General features: G+C 38.1%; 1 long non-coding RNA gene and 1 pseudogene across 1 annotated transcript in view; both read right to left on the bottom strand.

The window, feature by feature from the left end:
• LOC138145218 (uncharacterized) overlaps window positions 1-19,648 on the bottom strand; it is a 1,102,603-nt gene that overhangs the window by 858,785 nt on the left and 224,170 nt on the right. The window lies entirely within an intron of this gene.
• Window positions 9,645-10,525, bottom strand: LOC138145216 (ribonuclease H1 pseudogene; annotated as a pseudogene).

Here is a 19,648-nt window from a genome sequence, read left to right as displayed (position 1 = left end):
CCTTAAAGGAGTGATGGGACAGCTAGGTGGTGCAGTGGATGGAGTGCTGGTCCTGGAGACAAGAAGACTCCTCTTCCTGAGTTCAAATCTGGCCTCAGACACTTATCAGCCACATAACCCTGGAGAAGTCACCAAACCCTGTTTACCTCTGTTTTCTCATCTGTAAAATGATCTGGAGAAGGAAATGATGAACTGATTCACTATCTTTGACAAGAGAACTCCAAATGGGATCACCGAGTCAGACTAAAAAAAAAATGACTGAAGAGCAGCAACAAAAAGAAGTAATTGTTATGGGATTTGAAGATCTTCCATGCCCCTTGAACTTGCTGACATAGCAGGAAGGGGTGGGGTAGGAAGGACCTGGAGCCAAGTAGGAGTCAGTGCAGTGACTGGAAGTGGTGGTGGTGGTGCAAACTTCTTTTTTCTTTTTTGAGCCAGCCAGAACTTCTGCCAAGGACTCATCCTGAGGACTATTGGGGACAGGAACTGTGGGGGTCCGGAGCTGCTGGGAGTCAGCTGTGTGGAGGCTGAGCAGTTACCATGAATGAGGAGAGGAGGATCTTTGCCTAAGATTGCCTGTTTTGTTTCAAAGGCTTGAGAATGTGGGTGTTTACTGCATTAACTATGTGTGCCAACTTTATGGCTACCGTGATGGCTTTGACATTCTGGTTTTGGGACTCAGTTTTCTGGTATTTGAATGAATGTTCTAGCTATGTCTCCCATGTAGAAAACCTGTTACATTTTTTTAAGCAATCGGGGTTAAGTAACTTGCTCAAGGTTACATGGCCATATTTCTGGGTGTGGTGCTGAGTATCTGAGCCCGGATTTGATCCAGGTCATCCCGACACTGGAGCTGGTGCTCTTACTCGCTGAGCCACCTGGCTGCCCCTAAGCAATTGGGTTTAAGTAACTTGCTCAAGGTTACACGGCCAGGTGTTTCTGGGTGGGTGCTAAGTGCCTGAGCCTGGATTCGATCCCCAGGTCATCCTGACACTGGGGCCAGTGCTCTTACTTGCTGTGCTACCTGGCCACCCCACCTGGTTTTATCTTAATGACAATATATCAAAGATCTCTAACAAATATATAAAACATCTATGAGGGGAAAGCAAAACCAAAACCAAAAAATCATTTGGCATCCCACGACTATTCATCCAGATGTAAAAAAGTTACCTTTGTTCAGTATTTAAAATTGCTGAATTTTGCAATGGAGGTAGCATCTATTTTGTGAGTAAAAAAACAAAACAAAACATTAAAGTATTTTTTTTACATACCAGATACTGTACTAAGTACTAGAAATATAAATGCAAAAAAAGACAGTCCCTGTGTTAAAGGAACTTATGTTCTAATATGGGAAGATAACATTTACAAGGGAATGGTGCTCTAGAAGGGAATTTTGGTCTTAGAGAATCACAGGGACAGGTAGACGACACATTAAGTAGTAAAGTGACAAGTCCTTTGCAGAAATAATGTAGATGACACATTAAGTAGTAAAGTGACAAGTCCTTTGCAGAAATAATTGTAATATTGATTTGATTACCATGCTTAGAGGAAGAGATGAAAAGCAGGGGAAAGAAGACAGGTCATTTGCAGAGGGTAAACAAAAAGACAGAATCCTGGGAGGATAACTGAATAGTATATAAAGGAAAAGGTTCTATACGCCACAAAACTTAAACTTAGGTAAATGTGTGTACGTCATGTATGTGTGTATACATACACACACATATATGATAGCCTAAAGAAGCATATTTTTTGGTATTTTAACCTTTGAACTTGTAATTGGGGCCTCCCTTATTGCAAACTGTTTCCTCATAGTTGCCCATAGAGCAACATCTCTTACTGAAGTTTGGAGGTTACTTGCAAAACATTGGAATTGTGTAGAAATGATCAGAATGTGGCTAAAAGTGAAGCATCCTGGGCCTCATCTTTGCTTTTCATTTAATACAGAAAAGGCAAAGGGAAATCTTATTCTTTATTTGAAAAAGGAAACCTATCTCTCTACTTACAGGAGTCATTTAAATGAGCAGGTTAATTAGATTTTAGAAAATACTTTCTTGCATTCAGAAATAATTCATTCAACTTTTCATTTTAAGCACTGGGAACATTTTTGACAATAATATGAATGTTTGACCTAGAAGATTAAAATGGAGTTAAAATATGTAAAAAGGCAGAGAACATGTAAAGAAAAGTAAATGATGAAAGAGAATGGTGGAAGATAAAGAAAGTCTTAAGATATTTGAAACCTAATAAATGATAAAAACAGTTGAAGGAAGATAATTTATGTAAGTCTATATTTTTGAGTGATCAAAGTCTAAAGGAGATGTTCACCAACAAAATACACTGAAACATATGATACTATTGTTTAGTTAAGTTTATATATTTCTATATAAGAATAGACGTGTGTGCGTGCATGTGTTTGTGTGTGCATGTGTGTGTGTGTGTGTGTGTGTGTGTGTGTGTGCCACCTAGGCTTCTCTGGGCATGCCCAGTTCGTCTAACATGGAGGTATCCTTGAGGGACTTTTGGAACTGTATTTATTATTGGTTCTCTTCAGTGTCACACACTATGGGAATCACCTCTGCCACCTGAAACAGGAAGACAAACAACACAGCACAGAAGCCAACAACCCTGGGCCTATTTCTCCAAGAACAGAGGAAGAGTGGGGTAGGTGAGAGGGGGAGAGGAGAGAGGAACTTATGGCAATTAAAGATCAGTTATTTTACTATACGGATATACTTTCTAATCTTTTCTGCTGAACCGTCAAAGAACAGGAAATAATAGATTGTAGAGTTAATAGTTCCTTTATCACTTTCCACCTAGTTGTATCAGCAGAATGGAAACAAGTGGTTCACTAAGTTTTATCTGAAATGATCACTTGGTATTGTGACAGTGACTTGGACTGACGCTTTCTTTGTAATTTTAATAAAAGCCAGGCTTCATTTCATGGTGTCTCATCAAAAACAGAACCATTTTTCCTATTCCTTTTGATAATCTTTTCCCCCTAACTTGGGGGTGGGGTGGGAGTGGGAGTGGAGAAAAGGGAAACAAACGAAAGTGTGGTAAGTGATCTGTGGTGTCTTTTTTCCCATCTCAAAGACAATTGCCTTGGCATGTTGGAGAACAACTGATAGGACGCCACCATGGGATCTATACAAACCTCCGTTAACTTTTTTTTTTTTAAACCTCTTGGTGATTATATGTTTTCCTGCCAGGTTGTGATCCCTGTGTGACATCGGACAAGCTTCTTAATGTCTCTACTCCTCCATAAGTTTCCTCATCTATAAAAGAATGAATTTAGACTAGATAGCCTCCAGTTTCTTGCAGTTCTGAATCTCTGGTCTTTTCAATGTATTGCTAGACACATGCAAGAGTAGCTATTTAAAACCATTTTGACTGAACTCTTTTTTTTTAGTGTCTAATGAATCTTTTATTTTTTTCAGTTTTGAGCTATTCCATAAATTGATGCTAGACTTCAGGTCTGTTCTTGGTTACCTCCTCTACCTTTAATAATTCAAACTAGATTACAACTTTGGTTGCTAGAAAAACACTTGATCGTTTGGCATTGCTAAGTAGCCAATGTTAATTCCTCTTGAAGAGGAAAAAAAAAGTTCAGTACAAGATATTTTAATTTACCCTTAACAGAGGCTTGTAATTATCCATTTTTAAAGCCATAAACCTGTTTCACTATTTGTGTACCTGAATCCATTTGTGGACCAGAGGAGATGAAATGGAATATTTAGCTGAAATAATGAACTGAAACTATGAACTCAATTTATTTGCAGGAAATGATGGGAGAAAATGTCTAATTCTTTATATCCCAGAAGAAAAAATTCTCTTTAATTTGTTACACTTGAGATAAAATATATAGTAGCTCCAGGCTGGGAGACTCATTAATTATCATTAATTGAAGCTAGAAGGCAGTGGTTAGTTATGTACAGACACATCATGTATATTTTACCAATTAATGCTTCCACTGATGAGAGGAAGCTTCAATCTTCTTGTTTAATAGTAAGAAGCTTTTACATTTGCATGACATTTTTATTCAGTCATGCCCATTGATTCTTCCAACAACTTTAGGAATGATAGAGGGGAAAGTATGATTTGTCTGGAATGTGTCGATATAGGTACTAAGGGATAGAAAGGTTATTATGACATGAATTGTGAATTAGCAGCAGCACCAGGCTAGAACTCCAGACCTCCCTTGCTTGAATTTCCATCATACAACACTGCAAAACTGCTTGGGAATTTCACTTAGTAAAAGTACATGGATAACTATTCGTATAGAAATTGTATCACTCCTACCAGAGTGTAGAAAGCAAGATAGACAATATAGCATAGCAGAAAGAGGAACAGCCTTGGAGTCAGGCAGATCTGGGCTCAAGGTCTTCTATAATGCCTGTATTACCCTGGGCTACTTGCTTCATGTGTCAGTATCCTTTGTCCTAGGCAATTCTCTAAGACTTTTAGATACAAAACAGTTTTTGATCTGTATTGGTAGAGGTATTTTCCTTAAAAGAAAATCTCTAAACCAATGAAATTTAAAGTACACGTATACATATATGTGTATATTTATAAGAATATATGTGTATATGCACATATACATATATGAATGGATGTATCTACATATGCATGTTTGTCCACATACACATATTAATGTGTGAGCTTACTGAATGCAGGTATTATACCTATTCACCATTATACCCCTTCCTCCAGAATCTATCATGGTATGTTGCAGGCGGTATGTATTGAATAAATATTTATAGAATTATTGAACATTTTTTTTCTCCTGTTGGGTAAGACAATGGATAGGAGCTAGAGTTGTACAGGGAACAAGCTTCTAGAACTTCAGCCACATGGGGAGAGTAGATGGGATGTCAAACTACTAGAACCATTGAAAAGATTTGAAGAGGCTTTCTTTTTGTGTCTGTCTTAAGACTTGTGCTGTGGAAAGATTTATTTCCCCTCTTTGTCCAACCATTTGTGTTTTATAACCCACTCATTTCCACCCAAACAACTCTATCCTTTTGTATGGTCTCAACAGAGTTACAAGTGTGTTTGCTACTTGCTAGGCAGCTGAATGCTTCCAAGGGCATTTATATACGTGTTACAGTGAATGCTGTTTCTAGCAATACAATAATGTTTCGCATTTTCATAATACCCCTTTTCCTCCTTTCTAAAGTCCTTACACCTCTCAGAAAACATTTTTATGTGAACCAAGGTGAACTGACTTCATTGATTTAACTACTAGAAAAACTTCAGGCATCAAAATGTCTCATTCATCATAGCCAGTTCCTAGAGGGGTAGGGTTGTATTGAAAGTGCAGACACTTCTCTCTTTACATAAGTGGGCCATTCCACAGACTGCTATGTAAAGGGATTTTTACATGTTGTGAATTTGCTTATACCCACCCACTTCACTTAGTCTATATACCAAAGACATACACAAAATAATACCTTCATACTAATCATAAAAATGTATGAAAATGCAGACATGTTAAATATTATACCATGACAATTTATAGAACTATGGAATGAAAGGTAAAGTACACACAGTATTATGCAGTAAAGTGAGTACAGGTATGTGGATTTCTTTTAGAATTCTTTGAGTAAAGCCAAATTTTCATAATGTAAATTTGCAAAAAGCCAGAACTGTCTATAGTGATATTGTGGCCCTGGGGAGAAAGATTGTCTAGCATTAGGATGGCAGTAAGATAAAGCAGAAAGTTTAAACCAGAAAGTCAGAGAAAGAAAGTTAGTATAAGGAATCAGCGATCAGCAGGTGTCAAGTATAAGCCAGATTATTCACATGGGTGGTTGAGAAAGAACATAGGAATCTAGATAGAAAGTAAGAAGGGAACTTAGAAATCATTAGTTCAACTCCTCATTTTACAGATCACTTCATCCAACCCCCTCATTTTACAGAAAGGTTAAGTGGGAGGAGGGCATGTAGCAAATTGCTAAAGCATTGAGGCAAGAGGTTGGAATGTAATAGGACTGAATCTACAGCAAATACTGTTGTTTTATTGACTGACATTTTTTTTTCTCCAGGCTTATATAGTGGGCTGATGGACAATTCACTTATTACTAATCCATCTATATCTATTGGTCATGCACTCTTAAATGGCTTATATCTTTTTTTTTTTTTTTATAAGCAATCGGGGTTAAGTAACTTGCTCAAGGTTACACGGCCAGTTATTATTTCTGGGTGTGGTGCTGAGTATCTGAACCCGGATTTGATCCAGGTCATCCCGACACTGGAGCCGGTGCTCTTACTCGCTGTGCTACCTGGCCGCCCCTAAATGGCTCATATCTTGACTCAGAGCCCACACAACATTTATTAGCCATGCTCATTATCCATACTGGGTTCCTCAAATGCTCCCTCAGAGTTGAAGTGGAATTTGAAATCACTTTCACACAAACACACTAGTCTTCATCTGAATTATTGCGTTATCCTGTGTTTGCCCTAAAAGTGAACTGATCCCTGCTCCAAGACATGCACAAAACACAAGAGTATAATTGACACACTGGACTAAGACACAGCTATGCAATAATTGGCCAATACCTGCTAGCCCCTTCCCCAGATTAGTGTTGAGCTAAACCCACAAAATACCTACATTTAACCACCAGGGAGAGCTCTTGGATGTAGGTGTCTTGCTATTTCAATCTCAATATAGTTATGGTACATGCATAGTTAAAACCCTCTAGTCAACTAATAGTACTTGAAGGGAAGTCCTCATTTCACTCCCACTCCCAGGGGCTGCATATTTTGAAAGCATTCTGTTTCATTGAATATCCCTTTTTTCTCCCCTGAAGGATTATATTCAGTTTCTCTGGGTAGGGGATTCTAGGTTATAATCCTAGCTCCTTTGCTTTCCAGAATATCATAGGTCATTCCTTCTGTTCCTTTAATGTAAAAGTTACTAATCTTATGTGATCCTAACTTGTAGCTCCATGATATTTGAATTGCTTCTTTCTGATGCTTGCAATATTTTCTCCTTGACCCGAGAGCTCTGAATTTTAGCTATGATATTCATTTTGGGCTCTCTTTCAAGAGGTGATCTGTGGATTCTTTCAAATTCTCCTTTACCCTCTGTTTCTAGGATATCAGGGCAGTTTTCCTTAATAATTTCTTCAAATATCATGTGTAGGCTCTTTTTTTTATCATACCTTGCAGGTAATCTAATAATTATTTAATTATCTTTCCTCTATCTACTTCAGGCAAGTTGTTTTGCCAATAAATATTTAACATTTTCTTCTATTTTTTCTTGATGTGTCATGGAGTCATCAGTTTCCACTTGCTAAATTCTAATTTTTTTAAAAAAATATTTTCTTTAGCAAACTTTTGTACCTTCTTTTCCATTTGGCCAATTCAACTCTTCAAGGAGTTGCTTTCTCCAGTGGTTTTTTGTACATCCTTTTTCATTTTTTTTTTTGTTTTCTTTACCAAGCTGCTTGGTCCTTTTTCATAATTCTTTTTCATTGCTCTATTTCATTTCCCATTTTTTTCTTTTGACACAACATTGGAAAATAGGTTTGAAGTAGGACAGGGTAGCCACCTGGGTCCAAATTATAGGATCTGACACTGAATGGAGAGGAAATTTTTTAGGAAGGAGTTTGTCTTCAGCAGTGAGAGTTAAAAAGAGGTCACTGAGAATCTAATGCAAGAATCACCCCCCAAAGAGTAACCAGGCTGGAAGGGGTAGAATGAGGGAATCATAAATCAATGCCACTGAAATTACCATTTAGCTGAAGTCTAACTCCTTGTGTGATAATTATTATTTGTTCAGTGTCTGTGTAGGATGTGTTGGAATGTATTTTATTATGTTGTTCAGAAAAAATCTTATTAATTATTAATATTGTTTGAACCTAGCTTTGTGTAGCCAGAAATTGTCTAACCCAAAAGTTTGTTGCAGAGGTCAGAATGACTTCAGATGGTCTCTAGTGAATTTGGATGGCTGTAAAGAATGCTTAGATCCTACCCAGTGCTTTTTGGGGGTTTGCTCAGGTCTTATTTTAGGTCTACCCAAAGCTGGACTTTTTGGTTCCCCAAATTAGACTGAATGCTTATACTTATCTACTGATACACATCTCAGACTTTCTTCTTTGGAAAATACCTTCTGCCTGCATGTGGCCAATCAGGCTTTTTCCTTATGCCCTTCTCGAAACTCTGTATAATGTAACCTTACAAAGATCCAGGGAGAGCCACACCTTTTTCTAGCTCTCTCCTTTGACAGAGGACTAATAAAATTCTTTCTAAAACTATTTCAGGTTTGGGGGTTTGTTCTCAACTAACAGAAAACATATTGACAACGATCTCTTTTATAGTTATCACAGCCTTATTCACCTAAGAAGAAAGGAGTCCAGTCAAGGAGGCTGTGAAGATTAAAAAAATATATAATAGCATGTACTTTATGAATTTATCCTTTTTTATGCTTGCTTTTTCATGAAGACAATATGAAATTATACTGCATTTCCCACCCCAATTGCCATTTGATTAAACACTGTATGTCTCATTCTTTCAGCTTTTCCCTTGAAACTTACCCTCTAAGTTCTTGGATTTATTTATTTGTTTGTTCTGCTTTCTGAATGGCTGTCTCAAACCTTTTAATTTCTTCCCAAACCCCAAGGTATTACTCATTCATTGCCACAATGGGCTTCAACTTATATTTCCAACAATACACTCAAATGAATAAAATGGTCAAAGTGAGGTTGGATTTTTTTGGGGGGAAGAGAGGGAGTTAATCATAAATCACTGACTTTCTTGCCATAGCAGTGCCTGTGATACAATATCTGTGTCAAGAGAGCCTGAAAAATCAGTCTGTGCTCATAAAAGGTCAACCATCCAAACCTTCTCCTGAAATTGATCCTGGGAGAAATTCTCCACAATACAACAAGAATTAGAAACTCAAACCGAGAAACCTAGAGGAGGCAGCAGTAATTCTCAGAGGAGAAGCGAGGCGCCATTGCAACAAATCAAACAGCAATATTAGAAAATGCTACAAATAATGAGAAAGGAACATGGCAAGGAAGCAGAAAGGAGTCAGGGGACTGTCTGTTTTCCTCTTTGTTGGACACACAAGCCTGGGGTATGCTTTGGAAACTTCCCAAGAGGCTTTGCAAGAGATTTCTGTGAGCATGAGCCAGAGTTGTGAAGGAAGAAGGATTGAAGGAGGGACAAAGAATAGAAAAGCTTTGAAGCTGGGTCCACTTTGGATCTTGGTTCAAAAAAGAAAATGACTGAGTTGTTTCAGGGAGGAGGACTAATATGAAAAGCTGTGACATTCACTTGCATCACCTTACGTTTTTCAGAAAGTGCTGTCTACTGGTGATCAAGCATGTTGTCAACAGCATAGCACAGTGCCTGGCACTAGTAGGTAAGCTCTTAACAAATGAGTTTTGATTGATTGCTTGACTAATTTATTGCTAAGAAGTTCATAAGAAAATTCCAGTCTTAGAAATACTATTTTTTATCCTAAAAGACTGAATATGATAAAACTATGAGAGAGCACATGGCAGAGTGTATACAAACTGGACTTGAAGTCAGGAGGATCTTGGTGCATTTTGCCTTGTCTTTTACTTTTTTTTCAGGGTAAAGTGAAGGGTAGTTTAATATACTGAACCGTACTTGAACAGAAAACTACACAGTCTTCCTGATCAAACAAGAATGTTCCCAAGTCCACTTTCAATATTTCATGTCTTGTAGGCAAATTTTCACACAAATAATGACCAAAGAAGACTTGGTTTGCTTTTTAATCAAATTATAAAAAAATACGCCATGTTGATTCTTGAAATTTTTTAGCTCCTTCTCTTGCTAATCTCTCAGCTTCTTCATTGCCTGCAAACCCTGAATGACCAGGAACATGAATCCATTTAATGCCTATGCCTTGAATAAGTGTATCAAGCTTAACAAAGTCTTCTTTGCTAATGAATCTTTTCCTGTGCTTGTTTTCCAGCCATTTTTCCCCCAGTCTCTAACCCAACTCTTTATACTATTTATAGCAAACATACTATCTGTGTAGAGAACCAGCTTACTGATGTTTTTATTCTTGGCTTGCTCATAGGCAGCATGTATTTCTGCTCTTTGGTTCATCTGTCACCCAGGACTACATCACCCACACTTGGGGGGTGGCCTGGCCCCCAGTAAACACCAATGCCTGCCGAACCTTTCCTCCTCTCATTACTGAAGCCTAGCCATCTGTGTAAACCACAGCTGCATCTCCCATGTAAGAAAATGTTTGTTTGTTAAGTAAATGTCCTGAGTCTGGAGTTTGTTTTGTGAGCTTTGCCCAAGGCTCTTCCTCTTCCTCTGATGACTTGCAGGGTCTTTTGTTTGGTTTCACTTCGGGGTCTTGTGTGTCACTTCTTTTTCTGCTCTGGTGAACTGGTGAATTTCGGACAAAGGCCCAGGCCTCATCCTTAGGAGCAAATTTCTTGAACCTGGCAGCAGAAATTGGTTTACTTGTGCTTGACATTCACTCCAGGTGAGGAACACGCTGGTCTTTGTGGCCCCTCCTTGAGGTGTAGAACATGCTGGCGCTCAGACGACGCGTGCCACAGCGGCCAAAGGCAACCCATGACAACTCTGGGGATGGCGGCCCAGGGCCTCAGCATGGCCTGCTCTGGGGTATAGTAGCTGTGGGGAGGATGCTTCCCGCGCGGGCCTGGGGCAGTGAGCACTCAGGGCCTGGAGCTTCTGCCCAGCCAGCCAAGGTGACCTGTCTTTTCCTTTCAGCTCAATTTGAAATGGGGAACTTCTTCAAAGGTTTGTCTCCTTGGGTGAGCCCATGTTGTTGACATAATTTTGGTCAAGTTTCTTAACTTCGCAGTTCTCCAAAAAAAAGTCTCTAGGACTACAAGCTTTAGAACTGGTACTAATCTATAATAAAAAAAGAAAAAAAAAGAATTTCCTCAAAAGGAGTTCCATATAGTGATTAAATAACAGGAAGTTAAAAAAAGACATAACCCCAGAACATATCTATAGGTGATATAGATAAAACTATATACACACAAGCACATGTATACAACACACACATGCATGTACAATGTATTTAACCATGTATTAATGCATGCCTGTAAATATTACATGCACAATGCATTTGTATGTGGATATATTTTTGTATATGCATGTGCACACATATAAAATAACCCTTTCAGGTATGGACAGTTGTATTTTTGGAAGGGGGCAGAAAAATGGATAGTTCTTATAGAGAACCACTGAGTATCCCTTCAGATAAAATGACTTGAAATAAAGCAGAAGAGAACCAGAAAGAAGCAAGTCCTGACAGAAATAAAACTTTCTGTATTTCTGCTTGGTTTGAACTTCATGGAACAGGATGCCCTGCCAAGGATACCTTGAAAACCCATTATCATGCTGTTCACTCAACTTGGAATACACAACACCTTCCAGCTTCCTCAGCCTCCTCTCCTCTCTGATTGGAGGGTTGGAGCATTAAACTGCTCTTAAAATTTTCTTTTATAGAAGACTAGAATCTGGGCTTTCCAAATCACTCTCTGCTTCCCATCTGGAGCTCTGCTTGGTGTGAACTCCACAGAACATGACTCCTGGTCTCCCCACGTTTCTAGTGTCCTTTATCTATTGTTGTTCAGTCGTTTTTCAGGCATGTCCAGCTCTTTGTGATCCTATTTGGGATTTTTCTTGGCAAAGATACTGGATGGTTTGCCATTTCCTTGTACAGCTCATTTTATAGAGGAGGAAACTGAGGTAAATAGGGTTAACTAATTTGACCAGGGTCACACAGCTAGTAAGTGCCTGAGGCCCAATTTGAATGCAGGAATAAGTAGTCTTCCTAACACCAGGCCTAACATTCTATGCACTGGAACACCTAGCTGCCCCTTTTTGTGTTATCTTTCCTTATTATAGTAAACTTTTCAATTTATTATTATTATTTGCAGGGCATTTGGGGTTAAGTGACTTGCCCAAAGTCACAGGGCTAGTAAGTGTGTCAAGTGTCTGAGGCCGGATTTGAACTCGGGTCCTCCTGACTCCAGGGCCTGTGCTTTATTCACTGCACCACCTAGCCATCCCAAAAGCCTTAATACATGATCAGTTTTTTTTTTTGGAGGGCAATTGGGGTTAAGCGACTTGCCCAAAGTCACACGGCTAGTAAGTATGTCAAGTGTCTGAGGCTGGATTTGAACTCAGGTCCTCCTGACTCCAGGGCCGGTGCTCTATTCACTGCACCACTTAGCTGCCCCACGAGAGTAAACTTTTTTGAGGGCAGGAACTGCCTTTTTCTTATTTGTAGCTGTAACACTTAGCATAGTGCCTGTCACATAGTAGGTACTAAATAAGTTTATATTGAATTGAACTGACTTTCTTTAGGCAAGATTAAAGTTTTGTTTCTCAATAGCCCCTATATATATATATACACACACATATATATATATCTATATATATACATATATATCTATATATATATATATTTCACTGTTGTGAATATTTTAGTAGATTGCTGGGAAATCCTGATAACCAAGTTTCTTGTTACTACAGCATTATTGTGCATTCCATGTCTGTGGTGAGTTTGACAAAATATGAATTTTTATTTTTCACCTAATGGTAGAAGTGAGTCACTTTACACATGGATACTCTGTTTTGAGACATACATCTCAGTTAATAGAGTTAGCAACTAGAGACAGAAGCTTAGTGCGGGAGATAAGCAGAATTATAGTGGAAATCGGAGCTGACATAGAGCAGAGTGTAGAAAAAAAAAGAACAGAAAAGAATGGAAGAACTGCTTTTCATATGAAGCCAGCTGAGAACAGCTAACATGAAGGAGACAGTCTTTACAGCTGCTGATGGGTGCAGATATGATTCGAGGGAAGTTGTACTGTTCAAAAAAAGTGATTAGAGGAAAGAAGAATCCTCTGTGGATGAAGAGGTGGTGGAGATAAGTAAAGTCTAGGATGCTTTCCTATTTTCTGTCACTTCCATATTGAAATATGGAAACTGTTCAAAGGTTTATTTTTCTTTTAACCTAAGGTTTGCTAGGTGGTGCAATAGCTAGAGTGTTGGGCCTGTAGTCAGGAAGACCCATGCTTATGAGTTCAAGTCTGGCTTCAGACACTTATTAGCTGTGTGACCCTTGGTAAGTTGTTTAACCCTATTTGTCTCAGTTTTCTTATCTGTAAAGTAAGCTAAAAAAAATGGCAAACCAGTCCAGTATCTTTGCCAAGAAAACCCCAAATGGGGTCAAGAAGAGTGAGACATAGCTGAAATGACTAAACAACAACAACAAAAACAAAGCTTGAGAAGGGGATATCCCCTAGTAGACCTGAGTACATATTGAAGCTCAGCTTAGGGGAATGGATCTGTGGAGAAAGCAAACATTCCCTCAGAGCCTAGAAAACAGAGCCCCCTTGAGTTGATTTGCAGTTCCAAGGCTTAGTAGCAGCTAGTAATGAATTGTGTTCTCTAAGAAGGTAGAAGAGAGGCACCATCCAGTGGGTGGAGCATAGCATATTTATTCCCTAAAGAAATAAAGAATATCAAGCCTAAAAAACAGTTGTGAGTTATAGTAGGACTATTGGATTTCCTATTTATGTTATCCTATCCTAGTTTTCTGTAATTTTTGGAATCGCATTTCCCCTTGGACATTCTGCGTATTGCTAGAAGAGTATTACCTAGGTTTTTTGGTGGTCTGTTGTGTTAGTTTTATTCTTGTTTTTGCCTTCTTGTTCAGCAAATGTTTTATAATTAAGGGTTAAAGGTCTTATATCACAAATATATAAAGAACATTGTCAGATCTATAAGAATACAAGTCATTCCCCAACTGATAAATGGTCAAAGGATATGACCAGGCAGTTTTCCAATGAAGAAATCAAAATAATTTATAGTCCTATGAAAAAAGGTTTTAAATCATTATTGATTAGAGAAATGCAAATGAAAACAACCTTGAGATATCATTTTATACCTATCAGATTGGCTAAAATTATTGAAGGGGAAAATGACAAATGTTGAAGGAGATATGGTAAAACTGGGACACTAATTCATTGTGCAATTATAAAATGATCCAACCATTTTGGAGAGCAACCTGGAATTATGCCCAAAGAGTTATTAAACTGCCTACCTTTTGACCTAGCAATACCACTAGTAGGTCTGTTTCCAAAGATGACTAGGGATAAAGGGGGAAAAAAACCTATATATTCAAAAATATTGGTAGCAACTTTTTTTGTGGTTATAAAGAACTGGAAATTTAAGGAGTGCCCATCAATTGGGGAATGGCTGAACAAATTGTGGTATATGATCATGATGGAACACTACTATGCTATAAGAAATGATGAGCTCAATGACCTTAGAAAAACAGATATACTTATTCAAAATCATGAAGAGGAAAATGAACAGAACCAAGAGAACATTGTATATAATAACAGCAATATTGTTTAAGAACAACTTTGAATGACTAAGTCATATTGTCTATTATAAATACCCAAATTAATTGTGAAGGACTTGTGGAAGAAAGATGCTATCTGCACCCAGAGAAAGAACTCATAAATGTAAGTAGGTATAGAATGATTTTACATACATGTGCATATATATACCTATATACATATTTCTCTCTAGGGTGGGGAGAAATAGAGAAAGTTACATGACAACTTTTTTATATGTTTCAAAGGAATAGCAAGTTATACATAATAGATAGGAAGCTTCATGTGCAATCATCTTTTTTTTGCTGTTCTACTATAGTATGTAAATCCTTTTTTATTTCTTAAGTTCTGAATAAAATAAATAAAATTAAAAAAAGAAAAATGGTATTAATTTTTTTAAAATGGGAAACATACTTGTTGGGGCTTGGGAGATTCAGTTGTTAGTTGTGTTTTCTTGTGCCATAATTACCATTAGGACTCTGAGAATGAATTATAAAGAAGTGACTACCCATTATAGGAACTACCCAATTTTTCAGTGTGGGTACATGTGGCATCAGCTATTCAGACCCAGTCCAGATAGAGAAAAAAAAGGCAAATTCAGTATAGAATATATTATAGATATGTAAAGATGAAATGTACAAAGAGATTTAAAAAATGAAGGAACCTATATAGGGATGAGACATAGAGAAGGCGAGTGTGACTGGGTGATAGAATCATGCATGTGGAGTAATATATAATGGGGCTAGAAATATAGTTTGGTTCAAATTGTGAAGAGCTGCAAAATTTATGGATGCATGAATGAATAAATTAGTAAATTAACTCACCAATGGGACAAAGGGACCCTAGGGCAGATGGCAAAAGGAAAGCAGCTGAGGCATGGTGGTGAAGCTTGGAGAATGAAGGTTGGTTATTCTGGACTTCTTCATAAATGGAAGTTCAGGGAAGAGCTGTTTTTTCCCACTTAATATTATTTTATTTTTTTTCCCAATTACATGTAAAGATAGTTTTTAACATTCACCTTTGTAACATTTTGATTTTCAAAATTTTCTCCTTCCCTGCCCTCCACTCTCCCCAAGACAGCAAGTATTCTGATATAGGCTATATGTGTATAATTATATTAAACATATTTCCACATTAGTTGTGTTGTGAAAGAAGAATCAGAATAAAAGGCAAAAACCATGAGAAAGAAAAATAACCAATAAAGAAGAGAAAATAGTATGCTTCTATATGCATTCAGATGCTATAGTTCTTTCTTTGGATGTGGATAGCATTTTCCATCACGAGACTTTTGGAGTTGTCTTAGAACCTTGCATTGCTGAGAAGAGCCAAGACTATGAATTAAGTCATCACACAATGTTGATGTTGCTATGTTCAATGTTCTGGTTCTGCTAACTTCATTTAACATAAGTTCATGTAAGTCCAGGTGTTTCTGAGATCTTCCTGCTCATCATTTCTTATAGCGTAACAGTATTCCATTACATTCATATAACACAACTTGTTCAGTCTTTTCACCAATTGATGAGCATCCTCTCAATTTCCAATTCTTGGATACCAGAAAAAGAGCTGCTATAGATAGTTTTGTATAATGTGGGTCCTTTTCCCTTTTTATGATATCTTTGGTATGCAGACCTAGTAGTTGTAGTGCTGGGTAAAAAGGTATATGAAATTTTATAGCCCTTTTTGCATAGTTTCAAATTACTCTCCGGAATGGTTAGATAAGTTTGCAACTCCACCAACAATGCATGAGTGCCCTAATTTTCCCACATTTTCTCCAACATTTGTCATTTTCCTGTTTTGTCATGTCAGTTAATCTGATAGGTGTGATGTGGTACCTCTGAGTTGTTTTGATGTGTGTTTCTTTAATCAATAGAAATTTAGAGCATTTTTATATGACTATAGATAGCTTTAATTTCTTCTTCTGAAAACTGCCTCTTCATATTTTTGACCATTTATCAACTGGAGAAACAAGAATTTATTAAGTATATATTATGTACCTGGCAGTTGATAAGCACTGGAGATACAAAGAAATATAAAACAAAACAAAAAATCCCTACTCTCAAGGAGCTCACAGTATAAAGGGGAAAGGAACAAACATATTAAGAGCCTGCTCTCTGCCTGGCACTACACTAAGTACTTTATAATTTCATTTAAAAATTGCTTTATTATGTCATTTGATCTTCTCAATGACCCTGTGAGGCAGGTGTTATTATTATTGTTGTTATTGTTATTATTATTCACCATTTTTAGAGTTAAGGAAACTGAAGTAGACAGAGATTAAATAACTTGCCCAAGGTCACACAACTAGTAAATGTCTCAGGCCAGATTTTAGCTAAGGTCTTCCTGAACACAGATCCAACATTCTATTATAATATAATCTGAATATAAGAAAGAACTAACAGGTATAAGGAGCTTGCCCTGGACATAGCCACACTGCCTAACATGGAGGCATCCTGTATTTTCCTACTTTATGGATGTGTTTAGCCTCTTTTGATTGGCTGTGTAGTTAGAACAGGCTTTATCTTTAAAACTAATTAGACTGAAATAGTCTCTCTTCTTCTTTCTGTCTCCAGAGAATAAAGATCTGAGTCTATCTGCAGAATGGGAGCTATGAATTGAACTGCAAAAGGACATAAATTTCCCCTACCTCCCCATCTTTTACTGCATTTCCCAGAAATGTGCATGGGGGTATTTGTTTCTGTGCTCTTTCTTTTACTTTTTTTTTCTCAGATTTAGGTACAGATAGTGGTCCCCACTGTATCAGGAAATTTTGGGCTATGACAACCTTAGAGGACGAATTGGAGGTGAGGTGTTGCAGCATGCCAGTTCAGCAGGGAAACCCCGAGAAGCCAGGGTGCCTGGAAATTGAACCCAAGAGGGGTTTAAGATGTGGAATTTAAGACTATACTCTGAGGAACTAAGCTAAGCTATGAAATTAACCACCTGTAGTGGCAACCACACTGGAATACCCAGGATGGCTGCTAGCACAGGTTCTTACATCTGCTTTACTAGGAAAGATACCTGTTTAAGGGATCAACAATCTTTTTAAATTACATTCGCTAGTTCAGAGGAAAAGTAGGTACTCTGAACTTCAGAGAAAATACAGAGAAAATAAAAGCAGAGAAATAAAGACCAACAGATAAGGCTCTAACTGCCTGAATCAACTATCCTCTTTACATATATCACTGGATCTTGAGAGCCTTTACTTCTGAGCAGTCAGGGAGTTCTGAACATAACAGCCACTCAGAATCTCAACCAGTTAATCACAAGATTCTTCTCATAAGCAGCCCCCAAAGCAAAATACCAACTCAAAGTATATATACACTTCTCAGAGCCAGAAGGCATCACAACCCTCTTGACTCAGCACTTAATTAGAAATTAGCAAAATGTGTAAAAGCCTTCCTTCAAGCAAGCCTCCTCTAAGTAAGCTTCCCTTAATGGGCTCCACTTGAGACCTATTAATGGGTGGGGAAGAACTTATATCCATTAGCATTATATCACCTTTCTTTCTCCAGAGTCTAAGGTGGCACAAGTATGGAGTATTAAGCCCACATCCAGGGGGAGTAAGTTTGTACATTTGTGATTATACTTTTTAAAGTAAACAGTCCTCTGTAAAAGCTGATTTGGCTGTAAGTGGCTGCATGGAATTGGGTTGAAGGGGGCCTTTCTGCAATGAGGGAAACATCACCAGTGGGGTCTGGAGCCTAAGGTGGAGAGTCTAGACATCCCTAAATCCTCCTAATGGTACCAGAAAACTCTGGGGGAGGGGTAAGATATAATCTACCTGGCCTTCAGGCAGTGGGGGGCCAGAATAGTCAGTGTTATACATACCAACAATTATAGGCATACAAGATATAGAAAGGATAAATTGGAGATAATCTCATTCTTCTTGCAGAATATGGGACTTTAGCTGAGAATTTAAGAAAGCCAAGAAGTGGAGATGAGGAAGGAGAGTATTCCAGGCATGGAGGACAGCCAGTAAACATATCCATGGAGGATAGCCATTAAAAAAAAGATTGTAAAGACAGAAAGGGGACAGGTTATATAGGACTTTAAAAGTAAAAAAAAATAATTATTAAAAAGAGAATACCAACTTCTTTCTGTAGGTAACAGAAAACCACTTGAGTTTAGGGAGTGAATGAGGGAGAGGTGACCTATGCTATACTTTTGAAAAATCAGTTTAACAGCTGATTGAAGACTGGACTGGAGTAGAGAGATGCTTGAGTTAGGGAGATCCTCCAAGCATGATTCGATGAGTGGAGAATTCATCAATAGAAGAAGGGAGTTACAGGGGCACATGAGACATGGTGGTAAAATCCAAAGAATGAGGGATGGCTGATTTTGTCCCTTCCCCAAAACTGAGGTTCTGTGAAGAACTTGCCAACAAGAGGAGACCAGGAGGCCATTGCAATAGTCTATGTGAGAGGTAATGAGAGGGTGAAGATGGTGGCTGTGTGAGAGAAAGCCCAGATGCAGGAGATGTTATGGAAGTAGAAATGAAAAACTTTGAAAATTGTAACTGGTGTCTATAAAGAAAAGTCCACGTGATTTATCCTCCAAGTAAGGAGTACTCTGAAATCAATGTAGTTTCTGGGTATTGTTGTAGTGTCTATCTCTGTGTTCTCCTCACTCCTACCCCTCCCAACTTGAAAAAGGCACAAATATATTACAGAGTAAATTATTTCCATATTCTGGCCTGTCTGTGGTGGGATTTTCCAATTTGATATCCTTGTTCCCTCTCCCTTTCTTTTTCTAGAGACTGGACATAGGGTAAATATTTAGTTTTAGGGACCTATCAAACTTTCCTGGTGGTGAACGGTGAATGCGACTAATGGAAATGAAAAACAGGTTTGACCATGTTACCCTTCCCTACTCCATAAACTCTAGTGGCTCCCTATTACCTATAAGATCAAATATAATATCTTCTATTTGGTTTTTAAGGCCCTTCATAATCTGGCCCCTTCCTAGTTTTCCATTCTTTTTGTACAACTTCACTTAATGTACTCTATAAGTCAGTGACACTGTCCTCCTTAGTGCTCCTCACAGAACTTTCCATTTTGCAACTCCAGGTGTTTCCACTGGCTGTCCCTCAAATTTGGAATGTCCTCCCCTGACTTACCTCCTCCCCTTAGCCTCCTTGGCTCCTTCAAGTTTTAGCTGAAGTTCCAACATGTGCAAAAAAAACCTTTCCCAGTTCTCTCTCTCTCTCTCTCTCTCTCTCTCTCTCTCTCTCTCTCTCTCTCTCTCTCTCTCTCTCTCTCTCTCTCTCT

The sequence above is a fragment of the Petaurus breviceps genome, unplaced genomic scaffold (assembly GCF_028583685.1).
Source record: "Petaurus breviceps papuanus isolate PSGF00001 unplaced genomic scaffold, PetGlider_PUasm1.0 90731, whole genome shotgun sequence".
NCBI classification, from domain to species: domain Eukaryota; kingdom Metazoa; phylum Chordata; class Mammalia; order Diprotodontia; family Petauridae; genus Petaurus; species Petaurus breviceps.
The sequence above is the reverse complement of the archived record's forward strand: the minus strand, read 5'-3'. Positions and strand labels throughout refer to the sequence as shown.